General features: G+C 42.3%; 1 long non-coding RNA gene across 1 annotated transcript; it reads left to right on the plus strand.

The window, feature by feature from the left end:
* Positions 1 to 9991: 9991 nt before the first annotated feature.
* Positions 9992 to 12389, plus strand: LOC136382533 (uncharacterized). Its single transcript, XR_010747249.1, has 2 exons — positions 9992 to 10118; positions 12259 to 12389. It is a non-coding gene; the product is annotated as an uncharacterized lncRNA (long non-coding RNA).
* The last annotated feature ends 15032 nt before the right edge of the window (positions 12390 to 27421 follow it).

Consider the following 27421-nt stretch of genomic DNA (forward strand, 5'->3'; position numbering starts at 1 on the left):
CACCATAGGTCAGGCCATGATGAATATTTTTAAAAATTGTAGTAAAACCATAAAATATACCATCTTAACCACTTTAAGTGTACAGTTTAGTAGTGTTAAGTATACCCATTGTTGTGCAATATACATTAAGTGTTCTTAAAGCACTCTTGGATGTTTTTAACAATAATTAGAGAGGCCTCTTTTTACCAAGTCCTTCTCACATGACATAATACTTTATTACTATGACAAAACTTACTTTTCAAAGATTTCAAGCTTTGGTAAGTATTTCTAAACAAAATCCATACCTAAAACCTGGGGAGCACTTAGAGTTGTGAAGTTATTTCATCTTTTATTTGTCACGATTCAAACTCATTTGGGTAGGAAGTGCCTGGATGAGCAGGAGAAGAGCTGGCCTTGACACTGCGGGATGAGGACCATGGTTAAGGCATTCAGGCCATGTCATCCTTGCTTCAAGCCTCCAGTGGTTTCCCGTCAACCAGAGCAACCTCTACACACCTGACCCATCTCGTTCCCTCTTGGTCCCAGCCCTGCCACTTCTCTGACCTCACTTCCTTCTGCCCAGAGACATTTGCCTCTTTGCTAGCCCTAGAAAGTGTCAAGCTTATGCCCTCTTACAGCCCTTTATATTTCATTCCTACTGCTTCCTAAAACAATCTTTACAACTTGCGCTGAGCAATAGAACCACTAACAGAGTTCATAACATTCTCAATGTTCAGGCCACATTTTAAATCAATTAAATCATCATCTCTAGTGCCTTAAGGATCAGTCAGTATTTAAAACAAACAACCAAAAAGAAAAACTCCCCAAGAATCCCAATGTGTTTGAGAACCAATGTCCTATGTGGTCCCAGATCAGCAATAAAAGCATCACCTAGGAACTTTTAGAAATGCACATTCTCAGTCCCCACTTTCTGAATCAGAAACTTTGAGAGAAAACCCTGGGCCTGACCGGTGGTGGCACAATGGATACAGTGTTGACCTGGGATATTGAGTTTGTCCGTTCAAATCCCTAAGGTTGCCTGCTTGACTGCAGGCTCGCCTGTGAGGTTGCTAGCTTGAGTTCGGGATCATTGACATGATTCCAGCATCACTGGCTTGAGTCCAAAGGTTGCAGGCTTGAAGCCCCAGGTTGCTGGCTTGAGTAAGAGGTCACTGGTTTTGCTTGAACCCTTAGTTAAGGTACATACAAGAAGCAATCAATGAACAACTAAAGGGAAGCAACTATGAGTTTATGCTTCTCACTCTCCTCCCTCTCTCTCCCTTCCTGTCTTTCTTAAAAACAACAGCAACAACAACAATAATAAGAAAGAAAGAAAGAAAAGAAAACTCCAGAGCATGTATTTTAACACACCTCCAGGTGATTCCAGTGCATGCCTAAGTTTGAGAGCTATCACCCTATGTCCTTGGTGCTCAAGGTATGGCCTGTGGGCCAGCAGGGTCAGCACAGACACTTGTTAGAAAAGCAGGCTCTGGGACACCATCCCAGCAGACAATTCTGACCAACTGAATCGGAATCTGCACTTTAATAATATCCCCAGTGACTCATATCACATTAAAATTTGAGAAGCTTTTTTAGCTCTGTCCTTTGAGAGACCCTAGAAGCAAGAATACATTGATAGCAGGACCCCACCTGGCATCTAGACCTTGGATTCTAAAGGAAGCTGGCTTATTGGAGAAAAGGCTGATTCCAGGGCTAGAGCAGGCAAAGTGTAAGATAAGCCTGAAACAGGCCCTGGCCGGTTGGCTCAGTGGTAGAGCGTCGGTCTGGTGTGTGGATGTCCTGGGTTGTTCATTCCCGTTCAGGGCACACAGGAGAAGCGATCATCTGCTTCTTCACCCCTCCGCATCTCCCCTTCTCTCTCTTCCCCTCCTGCAGCTATGGCTTCATTGGCCTGAGCGAGTTGGCCTCAGGCACTGAGGATGGTTCCATGGCCCATGGCCTCCACCTCAGGTGCTAAAAAAAAAAAAAAAAGGGTCCGGTTACAATGTAGCAATGGCTCCAGATGGGCAGAGCTTAGCCCTATAGTGGGCTTGCTGGGTAGATCTCCGTCCAGGCACATGTGGGAGTCTGTCTTTCTGCCTCCCCTCCTCTCACTGAAAAAACAAAACAAAACAAAACTGAAGAATGATGGGGATATGTCAAAAAAGACAGGCCAATTTAAAGGCTGGCCAAATCTAAAACAGCTCTAAAAGTTGTGGATTATAACCTTTGTAAGTAAGGTAAAAACCAATGATTTCATAGTGCTATAAAGAAATAAGTGATTATATAAATTAATGAAAGAGAAGGAAAAAAGCCCTGGCCAACTGGCTCAGTGGTAGAGCTTTGGCCCAGTGTGAAGATGTCTCAGGTTTGATTCCTAGTCAGGGCATACAGGAAAAGTGACCATCTGCTTCTTCACCCCTTCCCCTCTCTCCCTTCTCTCTATCTTTCTCTTCTCCTCCTGCAGCCATGGCTTGGCTGGAGCAAGTTGGCCCCTAGGTTCTGAGGATGGCTCCACAGCCTCATCTCAGGTGCTAAAATAGCTTAGTTGCCAAGTAACAGAGCAATGGCCCCAGATGGGCAAAGCATTGCCCCCTAGGGAGCTTTCTGGGTGGATCCTGTTGGCGTACATGCGGTAGTCTATCTCTCTGCCTCCCTATTCTCACTTAAGGAAAATTTTAAAAATTAAAAAAAAAGAAAAGGAAAAAAGCTACCTTGTAGTAAAATGCAAACTAGTAAGCATAGAAGAAAAGATGGAGTAAGAAAGTCATCCATGGATGCTAAAACTAATGGGTGAAAGTTAGATAAACAGAATATTTCCATTTTAAAAGTACCTCCCAACAAAGGACTTACTAAGTTACAGAAGGGAAATAGTAACTTTATAGTGGAGAAACCTGATAGAGACCACCTTCACCCAACAAAGTTAACATCCCCCAGGTGCTTTCTGCCATGACGCATGAGAAGGACACATTATTTCTGTGGCATTCCTGCCAAAAAAGCATTACTGGAATCCACTCCTCAGGAAACATCAGGAAACCCAAACAGAGGAATGTTCCATGAAATAACTGGCATGTGCTCTTAAGAAATATCAAGGTCAAGAGAGACAAAGAGCAGCTAAGGGATTGTTCCAGATTAAAGAAGACTAAAAGAGACATGAGGTCTAAATGCAGTGTGTGATGTTGGACCTGGAAAAATATATGAAAATTTAAAAAGTCTATTTGGAGCCATTTTTTAAATACGGACTGTGGTTGTATAAGAAAATGTTCTTATTTTAGGAAATACACATGGAAGCGTAGCATAATGGGGCAGTATGTTTGCACTATATATGCTCAGATGGTTCTGAGAAAAGTATGGGTATATGAGTTTATGTATATCACAAATATATATATATATATATATATATATATATATATATATATATGGAGAGAGAGAGAGAGAGAGAGAGAGAGTAGGGCAAGACATAAACAATTGATGAATCTAGAAGGTAAGAGTTCCTTGTACTATTGTTGAACTTTTTAATTTTTTTACATTTAGAGAGGGGAGGGGAGGCAGACAGGCTCCTGCATGCGCCCCGACTGGGATTTACCTGGCAAGCCCACTAGGAGGCGATGCTCTGCCCATCTGGGGCCCTTGCTGTGTTGCAAACTGAGCCATTTTTTAGCGCCTGAGGTGGAGGCCATGGAGCTATCCTCAGGGCCTGGGGCAGCTCGCTCTAATTGAGCATTGGCTGCAAGAGTGGAGGAGAAGAGAGAAGTGAGAGGGGGAGGTGTGGAGAAGCAGATGGGTGCATCTCCTGTGTGCCCTGATCAGCAATCGAACCTGGGACATCCACATGCTGGGCTGATGCTCTACCACTGAACCAACTGGCCAGGGCCTTGGAACTTTTTTATAAGTTTGTATATAAAAATAAGTCATGCCCCTGCCCTCAAAAAAAGACCTATGAGAACAAACACTAAAATAAATCAAGGAAGAAGCTGTGTTCCAGAGCTTCGTGCTAACGTGTTGAATGTGGCTCCCCATCCATCACTCACTCTGCTCCCGTCACTTCCGCAGAGAGGCTTCAGCTGGCCACGCCATAACATATCTCCCCCACTACCACCGCCCGGCCTTCTTTTTTTCTTTTTTTTCTTTTTTTTTCATTTTTCTGAAGCTGGAAACAGGGAGAGACAGTCAGACAGACTCCCGCATGCGCCCGACCGGGATCCACCCGGCACGCCCACCATGGGGCGGCGCTCTGCCCACCAGGGGGCGATGCTCTGCCCATCCTGGGGGTCGCCATATTGCGACCAGAGCCACTCTAGCGCCCGGGGCAGAGGCCGAGGAGCCATCCCCAGCGCCCGGGCCATCCTTGCTCCAATGGAGCCTTGGCTGCGGGAGGGGAAGAGAGAGACAGAGAGGAAAGCGCGGCGGAGGGGTGGAGAAGCAAATGGGCGCTTCTCCTGTGTGCCCTGGCCGGGAATCGAACCCGGGTCCTCCGCACGCTAGGCCGACGCTCTACCGCTGAGCCAACCGGCCAGGGCCGCCCGGCCTTCTCTATCCAAGTTGCTGGCTTTCTTACTCTCAAAGCACTTTGTTAGCTTGTAAAATTATTCTTGTTTATATATTTGTCTATTTCTTTTCTATCTCCTCCCACTAGAATGTAAACTTCATTAACTAGAGATATATATTTTTTACCTTGATATATTAACTTCATTAACTAGAGTTATTTTTTTTTTCTGCCCCTAGTACAACACCTAACATCTAGGAGGTACTTCCAGTGTATATGTTAAATGAATGAACGAACAAACAAACAGCTCTACGTATCTGAGTCTCAGTTTTCTCATCTGCAGGACAAGGGACTCTACAGTGTAACACCCAGACTCCTTCCCAGCCCTGACACTGACAGGAAAAGTCTGGCAATGTCAGAGCTACTGTTTGGTGAGCATCTAAAATGTCTGAGGCTTTGATTTGTAATCTCTCATTTAATCTTCACAATGATCCTGGAATACTGGTGATGGTACCATTATTTCATTTATTCACTTAGTAGATATATACTGAGTGCCTGTTCTACTAGGCACTAAAGAAAACACTAATTAACACAACAGACACAGCCCTAATCCCCATGGAGCTTGCCAGGTTAGCAAGAGTTGGCTGAGAAAACCAAGACTCAGAAAGGTTGCTCAATTTGCTGAAGTTGCACAGCAAGTACATGGCAGACCTGGGAAGCTAACAGTCCCAGTCCAAGGCCCATGCTCTTCCACTGTTGTTGACTGGCTGCCTCAACAGAAGGCAGCTGCTGTGAGTTGGCCCACTCCTCAGGTGGCTTCGTCAGAGCTGTCATACCACCTATGTCCTATGACCTTGACACTAATCCTCACTGTCCCTCTTTCCTCAGCAGAGAAACACAATGTTCTATATTTCAGCCATTTTTTATTATGTTTTGATTATTCCATGGCCTCTTGGTCCCATTTACTTCAGATAAGCAAGAGGCTGTTCTATTTCATAGGGCAAAGGTCAAGTTCAATTCAGCCTGAAAAATAATCTAAGTTGGAGATTCAATCAATAACCTTGCCAGAAAAATAACTGAAAAAGCAAAAACTAAGAAACAAAAAGAAAACTCACTTTAAAAATGTTTAATAAAGAGACTGAGCATGAAGAATTAAAACAATGTAAGGGAGTGGAAAAACTTCCTAAAAGATGTTGAATTTTTCTTCAGTTCATTGGTCCTTTCCCTCCTTGAAAGCTCTCTCTGCCAATTAATCACTCAACTTTTTACCAGGCCCTGTTTCCCTATTTATAATTTTCAGCCTCAAGAATCTCTCTGTAAGGACCACAGTTAATCCCTGGATAGAAAGACAAACATTTATCTTAGAGGATCAATTTCTATGCTGGGAGGTCTTAGATTCCTGGGATTTAGTGCATGTCTTTGCTCTTGATTTGTTGGGTGACCTTGGCTTTTCTGTGCCTTGGTTTCTGAGGCTACACAAGGAAAACAATGTTACCCCCTGAGTTATGTCCTGAAATTGCTCTGGGATTTCTGTTGAAAATTAGAAGAGGGTATTTGGCCAAGGATATGATTTATCTATGCCCATAAAATGCTGCTTCTCCTCTGGGAGCTAGATAATTATGTTTAGAATTGTAAATATATTCTCGTGGGCATCTAAAGTAGATTCCTCACAGGAATGTCTAGTGGGTGGGTGAATGAAAGACACATTAACAGTTTTGTTATTCTAGAGAAAAAATGTCATAGCTATACTTTTTTTTTGTGGGCTCAAAGTTCAGAGTTGGGGAGCAGGGTAGACAAGAAAATAGTATTATTTTTTGCAATCAACAATTCACAGATGGCTTACCCATGAGAGAAGCTTTCTGCTGCTGTTAAATGATGTTTTTTCCAGTGAGCCAAGCTGCTAAATGGCAACTGGGTGAATGATGTAATGACTTACCTTTGTAGTTAGTGAGTTCCCTGCCATTGGAAGTAAGTAAGAATAGGTTGATTGAACCCTCAGTGGAGGGTGCGATAAAGAAAGTTCAAGCACCAGAAGAAGGCTTTAACTTCATTCCCCTCCAAAGGTAAGTAGGGTATTGTATTAGAGGACACACGATAAGTATGTAAGTACATACCTTTCAAAGGAAGAGTTGCATGGACTATGGACTCTGAAGCTTAAGAGAAATTTGGAGCAACCACTGAGATCCTTCTGGGTATGGCTTTCAGCTACAGAAGCCTCATTAGAGAGGCAGGAGAAACCCCAGCATCAAAGATCCAGAGAAAGTGAGCACAGCTTATTCAGGCATTTATTTTAGAGTAAATAACAACCACAATAATAAAAGCTGCCAATTATCAATAATCTACTATGTGAAGTTGTGATGTGTGGTTTGCCTCACTTACCACTACAGTTTTTAAGATAGGTGCTGTATGCCTATTTCACAGGTGCAGAAACTGAGACTTCCAGAGAGATTTTCTAAATGATTTTCCTTGCAAAATGGCAGAGCCAGTAGTCAAACTCAAGTCTGTCTGATGAGAGATCCATGTTCTTTCAATTTTCTTATTTAAAGGGATCATTAACCCCATTTTTGCAGATAGAAAAACTATGCTCAGAAAGTGGAGGTAGCCTGACCTGTGGTGGTGCAGTGGATAGAGTGTCAAACTGGAACACTGAGGCCGCTGGTTCAAAACCCTGGGCTTGCCCGGTCAACGCACACAGGACAAGCAAGCAATGAACAACTAAAATGAAGCAACTATGAACTGATACTTCTCGCTCCCCCTTTTCTCTCTCTCTCTCCGTAAAAATCAATAAATAAAATCTTAAAAAAAATAGAGAGAAAGAAAAAGAAAGAAAGAAAAGAGAGAGAGACAGAGAGAGAGAGACGGAGGAAGGAAGAAAGAAGGAAGAAGGAAGAAGAAAGAAAGAAAGAAAGAAAGAAAGGAGGAAATCCAAAAGACCAGAGCAGTAGGAGCTGAATTTCCGACAGGAAAGCTGGCTCCCTGTGTGAGAATGTGGATTAGCAGGCAGAGTTCTGGGGTCAAGGAGTCAGCAGTCGAGCAGATACCTAACCTTGTAAACCTGGGAAAGGTGGGGGCTCAGGTAAGGGGCAGGGAACAAAGATGGGGATTATCTGAGGAGGTAAGCCATTGCTCTCTGTTGCCCCTGCTCATCCTGCACCTACTTTAATGGTCTGTGGTGTGAAGCCTCCCTGAATCTATCTGAACTCCCTTCTCCCCCTCTGGCTGCAAGAGCCATAATCCTGCCTGCTGTTTCTAGAAGCCACTTAGTCATCAGTCCCTGGGCTTAATATTCTACATGCAAAATCTGATATTTAGCTTTCCCAACAATCCCGTGACCAGCAGCTAATAAGGCTCAGAGGTTAAATGACTTGCACATGCTCAGGCAGCTGATAAGTAACAGAGCCAGAATGGCAGCTGTTGGGCAGATAAAATAAATTATGCTCATTTTGTTAAAGATGGTGCTGCCCAAGTGGAAGCCCGTCTTCTAGGTGATATTAAGGTGTGTTCGAGGCGAGCTGTGGGCAGGCAAGATGGTTGTAGCTGGGGCTTGGTTTTAGGACTAAGCCTTTCCCACCCTTTTTGATGTGGGGTGGTGCAATCCCATCATGCCTCAGATAGCGACTTTGTATTAGAGACTTCCCTATTTTGTATATTGGATTAAAGGTTATGAATCTACATTATAAAATGCAGGCAGCACGGGAGCTTGCTCTCTTGGTTCCTGAGATTTGCATTAGAGAGCAGAGAAAGGCCACGTGGAGGAGGCCAGGAGAAGCAGCCAAGATGGTGGAGTGCTGAGTGAGAAGCCAGTTTGTGCAGGGAGAAGGAAGGAGATGGGGAACAGTGGTGAATAAGTCTGGTGAGCTAGAAACCTTTGATTCTAGGAAACTCAGATAAGTCAGTATCTTTGTGAGCACTGAATGAGTGGGATTTGGAGCCCAGTGTGTGTTTTTACTTGCCCGCCAGGTGCAAGCTAGGATTAAAGATGATGGCCCACCAGTTTTTGGCTCCATTGTTTCTTTACCGACTGTCCGAATCCAATGCGAACCTGCATGGGCCAGGCTGCTGTGATAGTGGCCGTGGATACTGGATTTACAGCAGCTCTGTCCATGATAGAAATTTCTGACTTCCTCACTCACTGCTGTATTTCCAGCACTTGACATACAATGGCTACCCAATACATCTTCACTGAGTAAATGTCTGATTCTAATGCTATGTCTGTTGGACCCCACCCTGACTCTTGAAAACCCGCATGATGGGGAAATTCAATTTTGAATAAATATAGACTTAGAGGACTTCAGTCAAGAATGAATCCATGAAGTTATTGTCTATGGGTACTTTTTATACTCAACAAAATATGACAATAAAGAAACTTCCCTAAATGTCGATTGCTTTGTGCACATTTTAAAAATTATCAGTAATGAGGGCTGCTGGAATTTCCTCCTGGGCAGGTTCAACGAGATGCTCATTAGTTTGTTTTCCTTTTTTGCTTTCTAGCAGACAACATGCACACACACAGGCATTTGTTTTTGTTCTTTCCAGAAGTTCAAAGCCATTTTGATTTTACAACTCAGAGTCTCTAAGTCTCTTTCTTCAACCCATGAATTTCTGAGTTCATATTCAACCCAGACTCTGGTGGTACAGAAAGGGTAGTATGTGTGTCCTCGAATCGCCAAAAAGAAAACTCATAGTAAGGTAAGCTTATAATAATATAGCTCCCTCTGTTGTCCAGCATGGTCCAAGTTCATTGACTGTTCTATAAATTAGAATTAGATCATTACCATTTATTCCCACTCATCAACTCTCATTTTCAGCAACTGAAATTTTATAAATGACAACTGAGCTCCATCTAATCTTTACTGACCATAATAGTTTTTACCTTTCATGATTCTGTAGTTTAGCATCTTACAGAGCTCTAAATCAAAATAATGAATATTGAATTAAAACTTCTTGGAGTTGAAAGGGCTCCTACAGATTCCCTAATCTAACTTATCCCAAATTCTGTTTCACAGAGCAATTCCCCCCAACACAGTGTAGCAAGAGATGTTTCCTTTGTCAAATAAGTTTGGAAGCTGCTGTGTGCTTTATCTCCCTGTCTGGGAGTCACAATGCACAAGTGAGCTGACTGAAGTTTCCAAAAAAGTCCTTAAGTAAATATACTTTTAACTTTAACTTCTGAAAAATTACTTACTGGAAGACACTTTGGGAAATATCATTCTAGTCAAATACCCCAACCCACACCTACTAATTTTTACAGATGTGAAAATTGAGATTCAGAGAAGGGGAAAAGTGACCTGATGTGCAGAGTTAATGGCAGAGCGAGGCCTGGAACCCCCACATTTCTTAACTCCTAGGTTCATTGTTCTTATCAGCTACAACGCCCAGGTGAGATTGGCAAATGTTTGAAACAGAGATAGCCAGGTAATAAAGTGTAGACTGACCCAGGTTTCACTGTACAAAATAAGCTGATTCTAAAGCTTATTGTTTTGAAAAAGATAACTATGGCACAAGATAACTTTGACTCCATCCCAGGTGACTTTTCTCCATTTGGGAGTATAGGATCCTAACATGGCTACTTTACCTCTTACCCAGCTGTAGATGACTTCTTACAGAGTAAATCTGGAGTAGTTGGAAGATGGGGAAGGACCAGTGATCAGAGGTAAGAAGGCCATCATGTCATCAGCTTTGTTGGAGTGACTGATTATTATTGTTAATAATAATGAGCATAGCCACTGACTGAACGGAGATGAAATATCAATACTTCGGTGGTAACACTGAGCCCTGGAGCCACACCCCTGGCACCATCACGGATTAATTGTCTGATATTGGACAAGAAACTTTATCTCCCAGGGCCCCTGTTTGCCACGGTGAAAAGGGATAAAAATAGCACCTATATTTTCCTGGCACTGCACTCCAAAAGGATTTCATGTCATGATTTCTTCATAGTGAACACTGGGTAACAAACACATAGTTCTTGTCCTAGAAGGAGGTTTTCCAAAGGACACAGAGGCTCACCTGGCAGTATCTTCTAGACTCTGGGGAGTTTGAGCAGATATCCCGGGGGGTAACTGGGATATGTGTCCATATACAGCAGTAAGTGGAGAAGGGGGCTAGTAATTTAGGCAAAGATAAGTGAAGAGAGTTCAATCCACACAAAAGATAAAGGGCATATTAAAAAAAAATTTTCCCATTGATTTGAGAGAGACAGAGAGAGAGAGAGAGAGAAAGAAAGAGTAGCATCAACTCCTTGTTCCACTTAATTGTTTCATTTAGTTGTGAACTCATTGGTTCTTCTTGTATGTGTCCTGACTAGGGATTGAATCCACGACTTTGGCATGCTGGGATGATACTTTGTCCACTGAGCCACCTGACCAGGGCCAACAGTGTAATTTTTAATGATAATTGAAGCAAAGGGAAGTTATGAAAGACAAATAGATTATATCAACTGGGAATTTTTCATTGGATTGACCCCCCTCTATTAAAAAGAGCCCCCCTCCAAATTCCAGGTGGCTTAGGGAATTTGAGCAGGAAGAGCTGACTGTAGATATGGCTGTATCCAAGAGGTCAGGTGAGAATCACCAGGAATCTCTCTTGCTCTATTCCTTGCTTCTGCTTTACTTGATGTTGACACTGTTCTCAGCCAGGTGCTCCCTTCATGGTGGCAAGATGGCCACAGCAGCACCAAGTAGACCTTCTACAGCTTAGCCATCCTGCCTCATTCCAAAATTTCAACTGAAGTCCCAGGATTCATTATGATGGGCCTGGTCGAGGTCATGTGCCCCTTTCAGTTAGCCAGGTGTAAGTCATTTGCTTCCTCCTGAAATGTAAGAAATGCTGGGACCCTGATTCCTGCCTGTTTCTTTCTGTTTCCTGACCCTTTCTTTGCCTTCAGCTGACCCACTGCTTACCAGGCTTCACAACCACATCTTATTCTGGCTCCAAGTAAGAAATGGCCACATCATCTGGGTCGAGGTTGGGGAAGTGGGGCATTTCTTCTGGATTGACTTGGCCTTTCTGTTGATGTTGGTTTAAAAGTAGATTCAGGAGATGCCAGTTCAGATAGTGTGGTGTGTGATGCTAGGATAGGGATGGCAGAAGAGTTTTCATCTTATGTACTAATTATGATTAAGAGTGGCTGACTTGCAGAGGATGGTAAAGCTGAGTTCAGACCTAGAGGGATAGGAAGCCGATTGATTGATAATATTTGCCAAGAGATCTGCCATGTATTTTCTAAGCCTCATTAAAGAAATAGCATGGATTGTGGAGTGCAACAGCTCTGTTCATGGTCACCTCCACCTCTTAGTCCTGTGATCACAGTTTAGTGTCTTAGCCTTTTAGGCAACAGTTTCCCCCTTTGCATAGTGAGGACATTGATCTTGAAGAGCTTTTAAAAGATTCAGTGGAGAATCTTTCAGAAGCTACTATTGGCCTGTTACAATGTTGGAAAGGCCTCTTAGAAGCAAATTAAGATGCCAACATAAGGGTGATATTCTGCAAGTTTGGGGTGCTATATATTTTTTTAATTTTTATTTTTAATTTAATGTGTTGTCATGCATCACTCTAGGGTGCTATACTTTTTAATACAGTAAAAGTCACATAACATAAAATTAATCAATTTTGGCCTTTTAAAAGTTATAGTTCAGTGACTTTTGTACATTGATAATATTGTATGACTATCACTACTATCTAATGTCAGAACATTTTCATAGCCACAGAAAGACACCTTATAACCATTCAACAGTCAATCCTTATTCCTCCCTCAACTCTCCCAAGAGCTAATTTGTTTTCTGTCTCCACAGATTCACCTATTCTGGATATTTCATATGAATGGAATACAAGATGTGCCTTGCTTCTTTCACTTAGCATAATGTTTTCAAGGTTCATCAATGCTGAAGTATGAATAAATATTTTATTCCTTTTTATTGCCAAATAGTATACTATTATATGAATGTATAACACTTTTATCTCTTCACCCATTATGAATATTGGGGGTTGTTTCAGCATTTGGGCTATTGTGAATAGTGTTCTTATGATATTCTTGTGGAAGTTTTTGTTTGAACATCTATTTTCAATGCTTTTGGGTATATTTCTAAGAATGGAAATGTTGGCTCATATGGTAACTCTTTAACTCTATGTTTAACTTTTAGAGGTACAGCTAAAATCTTTCCCAGCAGCTGTACCATTTTATATTCGTACCAGTGATGTCTAATGAGTTCCAATTTCTTGATGTCTTCATCAACACTTGTTATTTTTCATTAAAAAAAAATCATAGCCATTTGCCTGACCAGGCAGTGGTGCAGTGGATAGAGCGTTGGACTGGGATGCAGAGGACCCAGGTTCGAGACCCCAAGGTCGCCAGCTTGAACATGGGCTCATCTGCTTTGAGCAAAGCTCACCAGCTTGGACCCAAGATCTCTGGCTTGAGCAAGGGGTTACTCGGTCTGCTCTAGCCCCGCTGGTCAAGGCACATATGAGAAAGCAATCAATGAACAACTAAGGTGTCGCAACAAAAACTAATGTTGATGCTTTGCATCTCTCTCTCTGTTCCTGTCTGTCTGTCCCTATCTATCCCTCTCTCTATCTCTGTAAATAAATAAATAAATAAATAAATAAATAAAAATAAAATCAGACCTTTAAAAAAAATCATAGCCATTTAAGTAGGTGTAAAGTATTACCCTTTAAAAAAATTTTTATTTTTATTTTTTATTTTTTAGTGAGAGAGACAGGGACAGACAGAGAGAAGGACAGATGACAGATAGGGACAGACTGGCAGGAAGGGAAAGAGATGAGAAGCATCAACTCTTCGTTGTAGCACCTTAGTTGTTTATTGACTGCTTTTTCATATGTGCCTTGACCAGGAGCTTCAGCAGAGCAAGTAACCCCTTGCTCAAGCTAGTGACCTTGGGCTCAAGCCAGTGACCATGGGATCATGTCTATGATCCCATGCTCCATCCGGCAACCTCAGGGAATCAAACCTGGGTCCTTTGTTTCCCAATTTGGTGCTCTATCCACTGTGCCACTGCCTGGTCAGGTTGAAGTAGTATCTTATTGTGTTTTTTTTTTTTTTTAGATTTTTTTATTTATTCATTTTTAGAGAGGAGAGAGAGAGAGAGAGAGAGAGAGAGAGAGAGAGAGAAGGGGGAGGAGCAGGAAGCATCAACTCTCATATGTGCCTTGACCAGGTAAGCCCAGGGTTTCGAACTGACAACCTCAGCGTTCCAGGTTGACGCTTTATCCACTGCGCCACCACAGGTCAGGCTTATTGTGGTTTTGATTAGCATTTTTCTAACAACAAATGATGATGAACATCTTTTCATATATATTACCCATTTCTATATCTTTTTTGGAGAAATGCCTAATCAAATTCTTTGCCTTTTTTTTTTGTACTTTTTTTTTTTCTGAAGTGAGAAGCAAGAAGGCAGAGAGACAGATTCCTACATGTGCCTGATGGAGATCCACCCAGCATGCGCACCAGGGGGTGATGCTCTGCCCATCTAGGGCATTGCTTCTTTGCAACTAGAGCCATTCTAGTGTCTGAGGCAGATGCAATGGAGCCATCCTCAGCTCCCGGGCCAACTTTTGCTGCAATGGAGCCTTGGCTGCGGGAGGAAAAGAAAAAGATACAGAGAAAGGAGAGGGGAAGGGTGGAGGGCAGATGGGTGCTTCTCCTGTGTGCCCTGGCTAGGAGTTGAACTTGGGACTTCCACATGCCAGGCTGACACTCTACCGCTGAGCCAACTTGCCATTGCGTTGCCTATTTTTTAATTGGGCTGGGTTTTTTTTTTGGGTTTTTTTTTGTATTTTTCTGAAGTTGGAAACAGGGAGGTAGTCAGACAGACTCCCACATGCGCCTGACCAGGATCTACCCAGCATGCCCACCAGGGGGCGATGCTCTGCCCATCTGGGGCGTTGCTCTGTTATAACCAGGACCATTCTAGCACCTGAGGCAGAGGTCATGGAGCCATCCTCAGCGCCCTGGCCAACTTTGCTCCAATGGAGCCTTGGCTGCAGGAGGGGAAGAGAGAGACAGAGAGGAAGGAGAGGGGGAGGGGTGGAGAAGCAGATGGGCACCTCTCCTGTGTGCCCTGGCTGGGAATCGAACCTGGGACTCCTGCACGCCAGGCCAACGCTCTACCACTGAGCCAACAGGCCAGGGCTAATTGGGCTGTTTTGATGTTGTTGTTATTGAATTGTAGGAATTATTTTTATATCCTAGATATCAATCCCTTATCAGATACATGGTTTGCAAATATTTTCTCCTGTTCTGTAGATTGCCTTTTCACTTTCTTGATAGTATCCTTTGTTACATAAAAGTTTTAACTTTGGCCTAGCGTGCGGAGGACCTGGGTTCGATTCCCGGCCAGGGCACACAGGAGAAGTGCCCATTTGCTTCTCCACCCCTCCGCTGCGCTTTCCTCTCTGTCTCTCTCTTCCCCTCCCGCAGCCAAGGCTCCATTGGAGCAAAGATGGCCCGGGCGCTGGGGATGGCTCTGTGGCCTCTGCCTCAGGCACTAGAGTGGCTCTGGTCGCAACATGGCGACGCCCAGGATGGGCAGAGCACTGCCCCCTGGTGGGCAGAGCGTTGCCCCATGGTGGGCGTGCCAGGTGGATCCCGGTTGGGCGCATGCGGGAGTCTGTCTGACTGTCTCTCCCTGTTTCCAGCTTCAGAAAAATGAAAAAAAAAAAAAAGTTTTAACTTTGATCAAGTTAAAGTTATCTATTTTTCTTTTGTTGCTTGTGCTTTGATACCATATCTAAGAATTTATTACCAATGTAAAGTTTTGAAAATAACCCCTATATTTATTATTATAGTTATAGCTCTTATGTTTAGGTCAGTGATCCATTTTGAGCTAATTTTTTAATATAGTATGAGTTAAAGATCTAACTTTATTCTATTGCACGTGGTTATCTATCTGTCTGTTGTTGCTTATATAAAAGTCTATTTTTTCCAAATGGTCTTGGAACCCTTGTTGAAAGTCAGTTGAGAGAACACCTCCAAGTGCCATAGGGAGAGGCCTCAAGCTCCATGAAGACAGACGTTTCTTAGTTCAGGACAGTGCCCTATGTCTCTTCAGTTGTCTGTTGGCTTTATTCTAGAAAGAATCTGTATGACCATGAAGAAAGGAACACTTGGAAAGTCAACACTGATATATAAGATGATATTTATTGTGGTTACAAAATATCCATCATGGGAGATTCCAAGATGGCAACAGAGTAGGGCAGTGGTTCTCAAAGTGTGTGCCAGGATGCACTGGTGCACTCTAGAAGATTTCCAGGTGCACCCTATGGTATTCCAGAGAAATAAGTGCCTGTTGGGGACCAAAAATCCAATAGGGTTTTTGGAGTTTAGATTTTTGAGGGACAGAGGTATGGGGAATTGGCTGTAAGCTGACAGTCTGCCCAAACCCCCACTTCACTTGCCTGATTAAGTTGCAAAAGGCTGTTAAGCTGTGGTGCTGGATTGTTTACACTACCCCCCTGTTCCCTGGAAAAACTGGAGGCAAGTTTCTTCTATCCTTTGGTGTAAAGTTAAGATGATATGTATGGTGGGGGTTTTCTGCACTCAACACAATTAAGAGTAAAAAGAGAGAAATTCTTCAATGTATTGATGAGGAAATGAGAGTTTGCCTTTCAAATATATGCCCAAACATTGAAGAAATCACTAGGACACATCAGTGATTATAAACACAAGGAAGAAAAAACTTAACACATTCATGCCAGGACCTGCCAAATTGACTAAATCTTACTAAGAATGTATCTATATATATAAAAAGATAACATTTTTGTCATTTTTTAAATTTTTTAACCCTTTTTTACAAATTCTAAAAAGCATAACTCAAAAATATAACATAAAAATGTTTTTTAATGTCAGAATAAATTTAATTTTGTCATATTTATTTTGTTTAATTACCATAAAAGGACCCTTGGACTTTATATATGTATTTTTAAATATTTGACTTAATTATGATAACATATTTCTCAGAAATTTGTATATAGTATGCCTACAATTATTTGTAGGATTTTAAGTGCTCCCTGACTTCAAAAAGTTTGAGAACCACTGGAGTAGGGGGATGTTCCAACTGCCACCTCCCAGGACCAAATTGGATTACAACTTAATTTAAGAACAATTATTTTGAAAAACCAACTTTGGACTAAATGAAGAGGAGTCTGTAACCAAGGATCACAGAAGAGGCCACACTGAGATGGTTAGGAAGGGCAGAGACACGGAAAGGGGTGCCCTGCTCCCTGGAGTGAGCAGGGCAGAGGGTCCGGAGGGACTCTTACTGTGGGGAGGTTCACCCTGAGAGGGGAGGGTCCTAAGCCTCAGGCCAGGCACTCCAGCCTAGAGCCTCAGAGCCTAGAAGAGGACCCAAACAACATTTGGTAGTGAAAAAGCTAAAGTTTCTGTCTGAGAGAAAGAGATGGGAGCTCTAGGAGAAGCAGGCTCCATCTTAAAGTGCCAGTGCAGAAAGTCTCATTAACAGCCACTTACCTGGGGCTCCAGCAGAAGGAGGGCTGAGAGGACTAGAGTTGCAGGAGGAGAATGTGAAGTTGGTGGCCAAGGGATAGACACCGTGGGGGACAGCTACTGGAACCCCTGTGCTGAGTCATTCTTTAGTACTGAAGTTGCCATCTTTCTTGAGTGAAGCAGTCCCTCTAAGCAGCATCAGCCTTGGGAAAAGCAACTGCTCTACCCTTGGGAGTCTCCCCTCCTCCACTCTATGGAGACCTAGCCATTCTGAGAAGTCAGCCAGGAAATCAGTGACTCAGTTTTCTGGTGTTAAGGCCAGAAATTTCTCTCACACTCCCTTGAGACTGTGACTGGTGCTACTGCCTTATGGGAAACTCAGTAGAAACTGTCCAGACTGTGGGCACACCAGATCTCTGGGTCTCAGAGGCCATATCTACTGGACTCCTGGGCCATACCCTACTGAGGTCTGTGCAAAAAGTCTGGACAGACTGACACCAGGGGCCGAAGGGCAGAGCCACACCCACCACCCTTCCTAATCCCTGAATTACCCCATGCTCTAGACTCTTCCAGAGGTTTTTTTTTTTTTTTTTTTTCTTTTTCCGAAGCTGGAAACGGGGAGAGACAGTCAGACAGACTCCCGCATGCGCCGACCGGGATCCACCCGGCACGCCCACCAGGGGCAACGCTCTGCCCACCAGGGGGCGATGCTCTGCCCCTCTGGGGTGTCGCTCTGCCGTGACCAGAGCCACTCTAGCGCCTGGGGCAGAGGCCAAGGAGCCATCCCCAGTGCCCGGGCCATCCCTGCTCCAATGGAGCCTTGACTGCGGGAGGGGAAGAGAGAGACAGAGAGGAAGGGGGGGGGTGGAGAAGTAAATGGGCGCTTCTCCTATGTGCCCTGGCCGGGAATCGAACCCGGGTCCCCCGCACGCCAGGCCGACGCTCTACCGCTGAGCCAACTGGCCAGGGCTCCAGAGGTTTTTTTAAGTGGCCAAACTTAATAAGCAGCCAGCAGACAGAGGCTGAGGAGGTGGGTCTCAGGGAACCTCGGCCTTTTGTGGACCTCCCCTGAGGCCCAGTGCAGGTAAAAGCTAGCTTAGGAGTGTGGCTTGATATTTCTATGTGTGTATACCTGGGCCCAGCAGAGGGAGCTACAAACTCTGCATTGCTTATAGCTCCAAGAAGATTGCTGAGGGCCAGTCATGGGTAGTGTCCCCCATTGGTCTGCACTGGGTTCCCTCCAGGGAGACCCAGTGCTGGCACATCCAGTGGCCAGCTGCTGAGAGAATCAGTTCAGGAGCTAATGACCCTTGCTAGTGGTGTATCCTAAGGAAGGGTTTCTCACACCTGGCTCAGCTGAGGCGAGTTCTGCTTTCTGTGATCAGCACTGGCACAGTGGCTCATGTGCATTGGAAAGAGTAAAACTTCATAGTCAGCTGGCCTGGGTCTGGATATTCTGCCCTGCCGGGCTAGGTTCCACAGGGGGAAGGGAGAAAGGCTTGAAGCATAGACATTTAAAGTGTGGGTCCCAGCAAGCCTATTGTTGGATCTGGTAGAGTGGCTTAGGCACTTTCTGGGAGTGCACAGTCAGCCCCAGGAGAGGACTCTCTCAGTCTTCCTCCCTGAGACCAGGGTCTCACCAGCTGGAAGAACTTCTGCAGAAGGGACTGTCAGCCCCACTCAATCTGAACCTGCTGCTCACCTTTCTGAGGAGAAATAAAATTTGAGTATCTAACAGTGGCTGAAGGATTAGGCTCTGGAATAGGAGCCACTTCCAGGTACTGAGTTCCTGACTAAGAGACTCCTGAAGTAAGGCGTCCCACTAACATTGTATTCCCAACCTCAGCTGCCCTAACCCACCAACCTTGGAACTTGTAGAGGGGTTGGTTGGGTGAGGCCAGTCTGAGACCACATTATAGTCTTTCTACAGAGAACTCTGTAGGAAGACCAGGAAGCTGCAAGAGGAGGTGGAGCACCTGAAAAGTGGAGGCAAATCTTATAGAGCTTGAGGCTTTTACAGAGCTGCTGTCATCTATAAGCAGGAGGAAGCTGATCCTTATACACAGGTTGGCTCCTCCCACACTATGCAAGTATAGGAAATGCAGACACAAATAGTGAATAGAGCAATAGTTCTAGACTGGTAGCCCATGGCAGGTTACAAACAACGGGTGACGCCAACCCATGAAGACCTAGAACCAACACAACCAGTAGTGGGTGGAAGACAACACCAACCCTAGGCTCAGTTAACTACACAAGCAGCATGCACAAAGAAAGAGTCCAGCAGGCACCAGACAGTGTGGAGAATAAATACACTCAACAGGACAGACATTGCACAGTGTGTAATAATACACATGATCAAGGTTGACCTTTAGAGGCAGCCAGCCTAAAGGGATAACTGCACCCACCTAAGGACCAACTGCATACAATACTCACATACAACAGGAGGGAAAATACTACCCTCAAGAAGCATTCCTAGAGCAAGGAAATGGAGGCCTGGAGGTCAGTCAGTACCACCTAGCCCATCTTCCTCATAAAGATACCACAACAAATTTCAAAATCAGTCAGCGCTACCTAATACACAGACAAAATGGGCAGACAAAGAAATATGACCCAAATGAATCAACAAGAGAAATCCCCAGGAAAAGAACTAAATCAAATGGAAGTTACCAAACTATCAGAGGCAGAGTTTAAAATAATGATTTTTAGAATTCTCAAAGATCTTAGAGCAACAATGATGGTTACAATGTGAACTTAAAGAGATTGCAAGCATCGGCCCTGGCCGGTTGGCTCAGTGGTGGAGCGTTGGCCTGACGTGCGGGGGACCCGGGTTCGATTCCCGGCCAGGGCACATAGGAGAAACGCCCATTTGCTTCTCCACCCCCCCCTTCCTCACTGTCTGTCTCTTCCCCTCCCGCAGCCGAGGCTCCATTGGAGCAAAGATGGTCCTGGCTCTGGGGATGGCTCCTTGGCCTCTGCCCCAGGCGCTAGAGTGGCTCTGGTCACGGCAGAGCGATGCCCTGGAGGGGCAGAGCATCGTCCCCTGGTGGGCAGAGCCTCGCCCCTGGTGGGCATGCCGGGTGGATCCCGGTCGGGTGCATGCGGGAGTCTGACTGTCTCTCCCCGTTTCCAGCTTCAGAAAAATACAAAAAAAAAAAAAAAAGAGAGAGATTGCAAGCATCAAAAAGGACATTGAAATCATAAAAACGGGAGAGAGTCTGACTGTCTCTCCCCGTTTCCAGCTTCAGAAAAAAAAAAAAAAAAGAGATTGCAAGTATCAAAAAGGACATTGAAATCATAAAAAAGGACCAGTCAGAAATGACAAATACAATATCAGAAATGAAGACTGCACTAGAAGGAGTCAACACCAGGCTGGATGAAGCAGAGAATCAAATCGGCAATTTAGAGGACAAGATAAACAAAAGTATAGAAGTAGAGCAGCAAAAAGAAAGGAGGCTCAAAAAGACTGAGGGAACTCTAAGAGACCTTTGTAACAACATGAAGAGAAACAACACCATATCATAGGGGTTCCTGAAGGAGAAGAGAATGAACAAGGTATAGAGAACCTGTTTGAAGACATCTTGGCTGAAAATTTCCCTAAATTGATGAAGGAAAAAATTACACTAGTTCAAGAAGCACAGAGAGTTCCATTAAAGAGGAATCCATGGAGGCCCACACCTAGACACATCATAATTAAAATGCCAAAGTTAAAAGACTAAGAAAGAATACTAAAAGCTGCAAGAGAAAAGCAGTTAATTACCTACAGAGGAGCCCCCATAAGGCCGACATCTGACTTCTCAACAGAAACATTTGAGGCCAGAAGGGACTGGCAAGAAATATCCAAAGTGATGCAAAACAAGAACCTACAACTAAGACTACTTTATCCAGTGAGGCTATCATTAAAAATTGAAGGAGAAATAAAAAGCTTCCCAGACAAAAAAAGACTAAAGGAATTCATTACAACCAAACCAGTATTGCAAGAAATGTTAAGGGGCCTGCTATAAAAAGAGCAAAGGAAAAAGGAAATTGAGAGAAAGAGGACGGTAGATTTAAAGAATAAAATGGCAATAAGTACATATCAGTAATAACCTTAAATGTAAATGGATTAAATGCTCCAATAAAAAGACATAGGTTAGCTGCATGGATAAGAAAACAGGACTCAAACATATGATTTCTGTAAGAGACCCACCTCAGAACAAAACATACACATAAACTGAAAATAAAGGATGAAAAAAAGTATTTCATGCAAATGGGAATGAAAAAATAGCTGGAGTAGCAATACTCATATCTGACAAAATAGCCTTTAAAACAAAAGCTATAGTAAGACATAAAGAAGGTCACTATATAATAATAAATGGAGCAATCCAGAAGGAGGATATTACCATTGTAAATATTTATGCACCCAGTGTAGGAGCACCTAAATATATAAAGCAGACTTTGATGGACATAAAGGGTGAGATTGACAGCAATACTATAGTAGTAGGGGATTTTAATACCCCACTAACATCTATGGATAGATCCTCCAGACAGAAAATTAACAAAGAAACAGCAGCCTTAAAAGACACACTAGATCAACTGGATTTAATTGATATCTTTAGAATCTGTCACCCCAAAGAGGCAGAATATACATTCTTTTCAAGTGCTCATGGTGCATTCTCTAGGATAGACCACATGTTAGGACACAAAACAAGTCTCAATAATTTAAGAAGATTTAAATAATATCAAGCATCTTCTCTGATCACAATGGCATGAAACTAGAAATCAACGACAATAGAAAAACTGAAAAACATTCCAACACTTGGAGGCTAAATAGCATGTTATTAAATAACGAATGGGTTAACAATGAGATCAAGGAAGAAATAAAAAATGTCTTTGAAACAAATGAAAATGAACATACAATAACCCCAAATCTATGGGACACGGCAAAAGCAGTCCTGAGAGAGAACTTAATAACATTACTGGCATTCCTTAAGAAGCAAGAAAAAGCTCAAATAAACAACCTAACTTTGCACCTAAAAGAACTAGAGAAAGAACAACAAATAAAGTCCAGAGGAAGTAGAAGGAATGAAATAATAAAGATCAGAGCAGAAATCAATGGCATAGAGGCTAAAACAAAAACAAAGGATCAATGAAACCAAGAGCTAGTTCTTTGAACAGGTAAACAAGATTAATGAACTTTAACCAGACTTCTCAAGAAAAAAAGAGAGTGGACCCAAATAAGTAAAATTAGAAATGAAAGTAGAGAAGTAACAACTAAAGCCGCGGAAATACAAAGGATTGTAAGAAAATATGATGAGAATCTATATGCCAAAATATTGGACAACCTAGACGAAATAGATAAATTCCTAGAAACATATAATCTTTCAAAACTCAATCTGGAAGAATCAGAAATCCTAAATAGACTGATTACAACAAATGAAATTGCAACAGTTATCAAAAAACTCACAGCAGCCTGACCTGTGGTGGCGCAGTGGGATAAAGTGTCAACCTGGAACACTGAGGTTGCTGGTTTGAAACCTTGGGCTTGCCCGGTCAAGGCACATATGGGAGTTGACGCTTCCTGCTCCTCCCCTTTCTTTCTCTCTCTCTCTCTCCCCCCCCTCTAAAAATCAATAAAAAAAATATTTGCTTTGTAATATTAAAAAAAAAAACTCACAGCAAACAAAAGTCCTGGACTGGATGGCTTCACAGGCGAATTTTACCAAACATTCAAAGAAGAACTAACACCTATCCTTCTCATACTATTTCAAAAAATTCAAGAAGGAGGAAGACTTTCAAGTTCATTTTATGAGGCAAATTATCCTTATTCCAAAACCAGGTAAAGACAGTACAAAGAGAGAAAACTGTAGGCCAATATCCCTGATGACCATAGATGCTAAAATTCTCAACAAAAATTAGCAAACCGGATCTAGCAGTACATCAAAAAGATCATATGTCATGATCAAGTGGGATTTTTTTCCTGGGAGGCAAGACTGGTACAATATTTTCAAATCAATCAATGTGATTCAGCACCTAAACAAAATGAAAAATAAAACCCATATGATTATATCAATAGATGCAGAAAAAACATTTGATAAAATCCAGCACCCATTTATGATCAAAACTCTCAGCAAAGTGGGAATATAGGGAACATACCTCAACATAATAAAGGCTATGTATCAAAAACCCACAGCCAACATCATACCCAATGGGCAAAAATTAAAAACAATCCCCCTAAGATCAGGAACAAGACAGGGGTGCCCCCTTTCACCACTTTTATTCAACATAGTTCTGGAAGTCCTAGCCACACCAGTCAGACAAGAAGAAGAAATAAAGGGCATCCAAATTGGAAAAGAAGTAAAACTATCATTATTGCTGATGACATGATACTGTACATAGAGAACCCTAAAGTCTCAGTCAAAAAACTACTAGACCTGATTAATGAATTGAGCAAGGTGACAGGATATAAAATTAATATTCAGAAATTAGTGGCATTTTTATACACCAACAATAAACTGTCAGAAAAAGAAATTAAGGAAACAATCCGCTTTACTATAGCAACAACAACAACAATAAAATAATAAAGTACCTAAGAATAAATTTAACCAAGGAGGTAAAAGACTTGTACTTGGAAAATTATAAGACATTGAAAAAAGAAATCAAGAAATATATAAACAAGTGGAAACACATACCGTATTCATGGATAGAAAGAATAAACATCATTAAAATGTCTCTACTACCCAAAGCAATCTATAGATTCAATGCAATTCCTATTAAAATACCAATGACATACTTCAAAGATATAGAACAAATATTTCAAAAATTTATATGGAACCAAAAAAAGAACCCAAATAGCCTCAGCATTTTGAAAATGAAGAATAAAGTAATTGGTGTCACAATTCCTGAAATCAAATTATATTACAAGGCCATTGTAATCAAAACAGCTTGGTACTGGGATAAGAACAGGCATACAGATCAATGGAACAGAACAGAGAACCCAGAAATAAACCCACGCTTTTATTGTCAATTGATATTTGACAAAGGAGAAAAGGGTGTACAATGGAGTAAAGACAGTCTCTTTAATAAATGGTTTTGGGAAAATTGGATAGGTACATGCAAAAAAATGAAACTAGATCACCAACTTATACCATTCACAAAAATAAACTCAAAATGGATAAAAGACTTAAAGGTAAGTCATAAAACCATAAACATCTTAGAAGAAAACATAGGCAGTAAACTCTCTAATATCTCTCATAGCAATATTTTTGCCAATATATCTCCACAGGCAAATAAAATAAAGGACAAAAGAAACAAATGGGACTATATCAAACTAAAAAGCTTTTGCACAGCAAAAGACATCATTAACAAAATAAAAAGACAACTCACACAATGGGAGAACATATTTGCCAATATGTCTGATAATGGGTTAATAATCAAAATGTATAAAGAACTTCTAAAACTCAACACCAGAAAGGTAAACAACCCAATTAAAATATGGGCAAAAGCCCCCAAAAAACTGGAATAGAAACTTCTCCAAAAAGTAAATACAGAAGGCCAATAGGCAGATGAAAAAATGTTAAATGTCACTAATCATCAGATAAATGCAAATTAAAACCACAATGAGATATTACCTTACATCAGTCAGAATGGCGCTTATTAACAAATCAACACAAAAGTGCTGGGGAGGGTGCAGAGAAAAGGGAACCCTCCTGCACTGCTGGTGGGAATGCAGACTTATTCAGCCACTGTAAAAAACAATATGGAGATTCCTCAAAAAATTAAAAATAAAACTGCTTTTGACCCAGCTATCTCACTTTTAGGAATATATGCCAAGAATCCCAAAACACTGATTCAAAAGAAGAAATGCACTCCCATGTTTATTGCAGCCTTGTTTACAATAGCCAAGATCTAGAAACAGCCCAAGTGTTCGTTAGCGAACAAGTGAATAGATAAGCTGTAGTACATAAACCCAATAAAATACTATGCAGCTGTGAAAAAGAAGGAAACCTTACCTTTTGCGATGGCATGGATGGACCTAGAGATTATTATGCTAAGTAAAATAAGCTAGGCAGAGAAAAAAAATATCATATGATCTCACTAATATGTGGAATCTAGTGAACAAGATGAACTGAGGAACAGAATAGAGGCAGAGGTGGGTCACAGGGAGCAGAGGGACAACTGTCAGAGGGAAGGGGGATGAGGGGACAGGATCAGAAAAGGTGAAGGGATTAGTAAAATTATATATACATAATACACAGATACAGATAACAGGATAGCAGATCCCAGAGGGAAGGTGGGGGAGGGAGTTAATGGGAGGGACACAAAGAGGGTGTCATGGGGGTACATGGTTGGGAGGTGAGGGTGTTACATGGAGTGGGACACTTGAATTCGTGTAAACACAATAAATTAAAATTAATAATAAAAAAGGATAGTTGACCATTGACGTATGAATTTATTTCTAGACTCTAAATTCTATTCCATTGTTCTTTTTTTTGTGTGTGTGTGACAGAAACAGAGAGAGTTAGAGAGAGGGACAGACAGGGACAAACAGGGAGGGAGATGAAAAGCATCAATTCTTCGTTGTAGTACCCTAGTTTCTCATTGATTGCTTTCTCATATGTGCCTTGACCCGGGGGCTAAAGCAGACTGAGTGACCCCTTGCTCAAGCCAGCGACCTTGGGCTCAAGCTGATGAGCTGTGCTCAAACCAGATGAGCCAGCACTGAAGCCAGCGACCTCGGGGTTTTGAACCTGGGTCCTCTAAGTCCCAGTCCAACGCTCTAACCACTGCACCACCGCCTGGTCAGACTTCCATTGTTCTTTAGGTCTATTCTTTTTTTTTTTTTTTTGTATTTTTCCGAAGCTGGAAACGGGGAGAGACAGTCAGACAGACTCCCGCATGCGCCCGACCGGGATCCACCCGGCACGCCCACCAGGGGGCCATGCTCTGCCCACCAGGGGGTGATGCTCTGCCCCTCTGGGGCATCGCTCTGTTGCGACCAGAGGCACTCTAGAGCCTGGGGCAGAGGCCAAGGAGCCATCCCCAGCGCCCGGGCCATCTTTGCTCCAATGGAGCCTCGCTGCGGGAGGGGAAGAGAGAAACAGAGAGGAAGGAGAGGGGAAGGAGTGGAGAAGCAGATGGGCGCTTCTCCTGTGTGCCCTGGCCTGGAATCGAACCTGGGACTTCTGCACGCCAGGCCGACGCTCTACCACTGAGCCAACCGGCCAGGGCCTAAGTCTATTCTTATGCCAATAGCCTACTGTCTTGATTACTGTGGCACTGTAGTAACTTTTGTAGTGTTAGTCTGCCAACTTTGTACTTTTTTTCAAGATTGTTTGGCTTTGTAATTACATATGAATTTTGGGATCAGCTCAATTATTTTTGCAAAATAAGCAGTTGCCATTTTAATAGAGTGTGCACTGAGTCTGTTGATCAGTTTGGGGATTATTGCTATTTTGGATGATTTTTTTCTTTTTTGTTTTCTTGACTAATTGCCCTGAATAGAACTTTTAACACAATGTTGAATAGAAGTGATGAGAACAGACATTTTTGTGTTGTTCAGGATCTTAGAAAGAAAGCATTTGGTCTTTCACATTAAGTATGATGTTAACTATTGGTTTTTCAGATGCCCTTTATTCTATCGAGAAAAATTCCTTCTATTTCTACATTGTTAAGCACTTTTTTTTAAATCAGGAAAGGGTGTTGAATTTTGTCAAATCTTTTTTGAGATGATAACAAGGTCTTTGTTTTTATTTTTGTTGTTTTTTTATTTTGGTTTGCTCTATTAATATGGTGTATTGCATTAATTAATTTTTATATGTTGAACCACCCTTGCTTTTTTGGGATGCATTCAACTTGGTTTCAGTGCATAATCTGCTTACTATGCTGCTAGAATCTATTTGCTAGCATTTTGTTGAGAGTTCTTTTTTGCATCTGGTCTTCAGTTTTCTTAGATGTTGTGAGTCTCATAGTCTTTGGAAGAGTTGAAAAGGATTGATTTTAATTCTTTTTTAAATGCTTGGTAGAATTTATCAATGAAGCCATCTGGACCTGTACTTTTCTTTGGAACTTTGGTTACTGATTTAATCTCTTTATTTATTATAGATCTGCTAAAAGTTTCTCCTTCTTCTAGAATCAATTTTGATAGTTTCTAGGAATGTGTTCATTAGGTTATCTGATTTATTGGCATGCAATTATTCATAGTATTCTCTTATAATATTTTTAATTTCTGTAAGCTCTTTAGTAATGTCCCCACTTTCATTCCTGCTTTTGGCAGTCTGGCTCCACAATCCAGACTTTTAACCACCTTGCTATGTTGTCTATCATTTCTGCTTTTGGTAATTTGGGTTTTCTCCTCTCTCTCTTTTTTTATTAAGTGAGAGGCTGGGAGACAGAGACAGACTCGAGCATGCGCCCCAACCGGGATCCACTTGGCAAGTCCCCTACCAGATGATGCTCTGCCCATCTGGGCCACTGCTCTGTTGCTTGGCAACCAAGCTATTTTTAGCACTAAAGGC

Source organism: Saccopteryx leptura, chromosome 10 (assembly GCF_036850995.1).
Source record: "Saccopteryx leptura isolate mSacLep1 chromosome 10, mSacLep1_pri_phased_curated, whole genome shotgun sequence".
Classification (NCBI taxonomy): domain Eukaryota; kingdom Metazoa; phylum Chordata; class Mammalia; order Chiroptera; family Emballonuridae; genus Saccopteryx; species Saccopteryx leptura.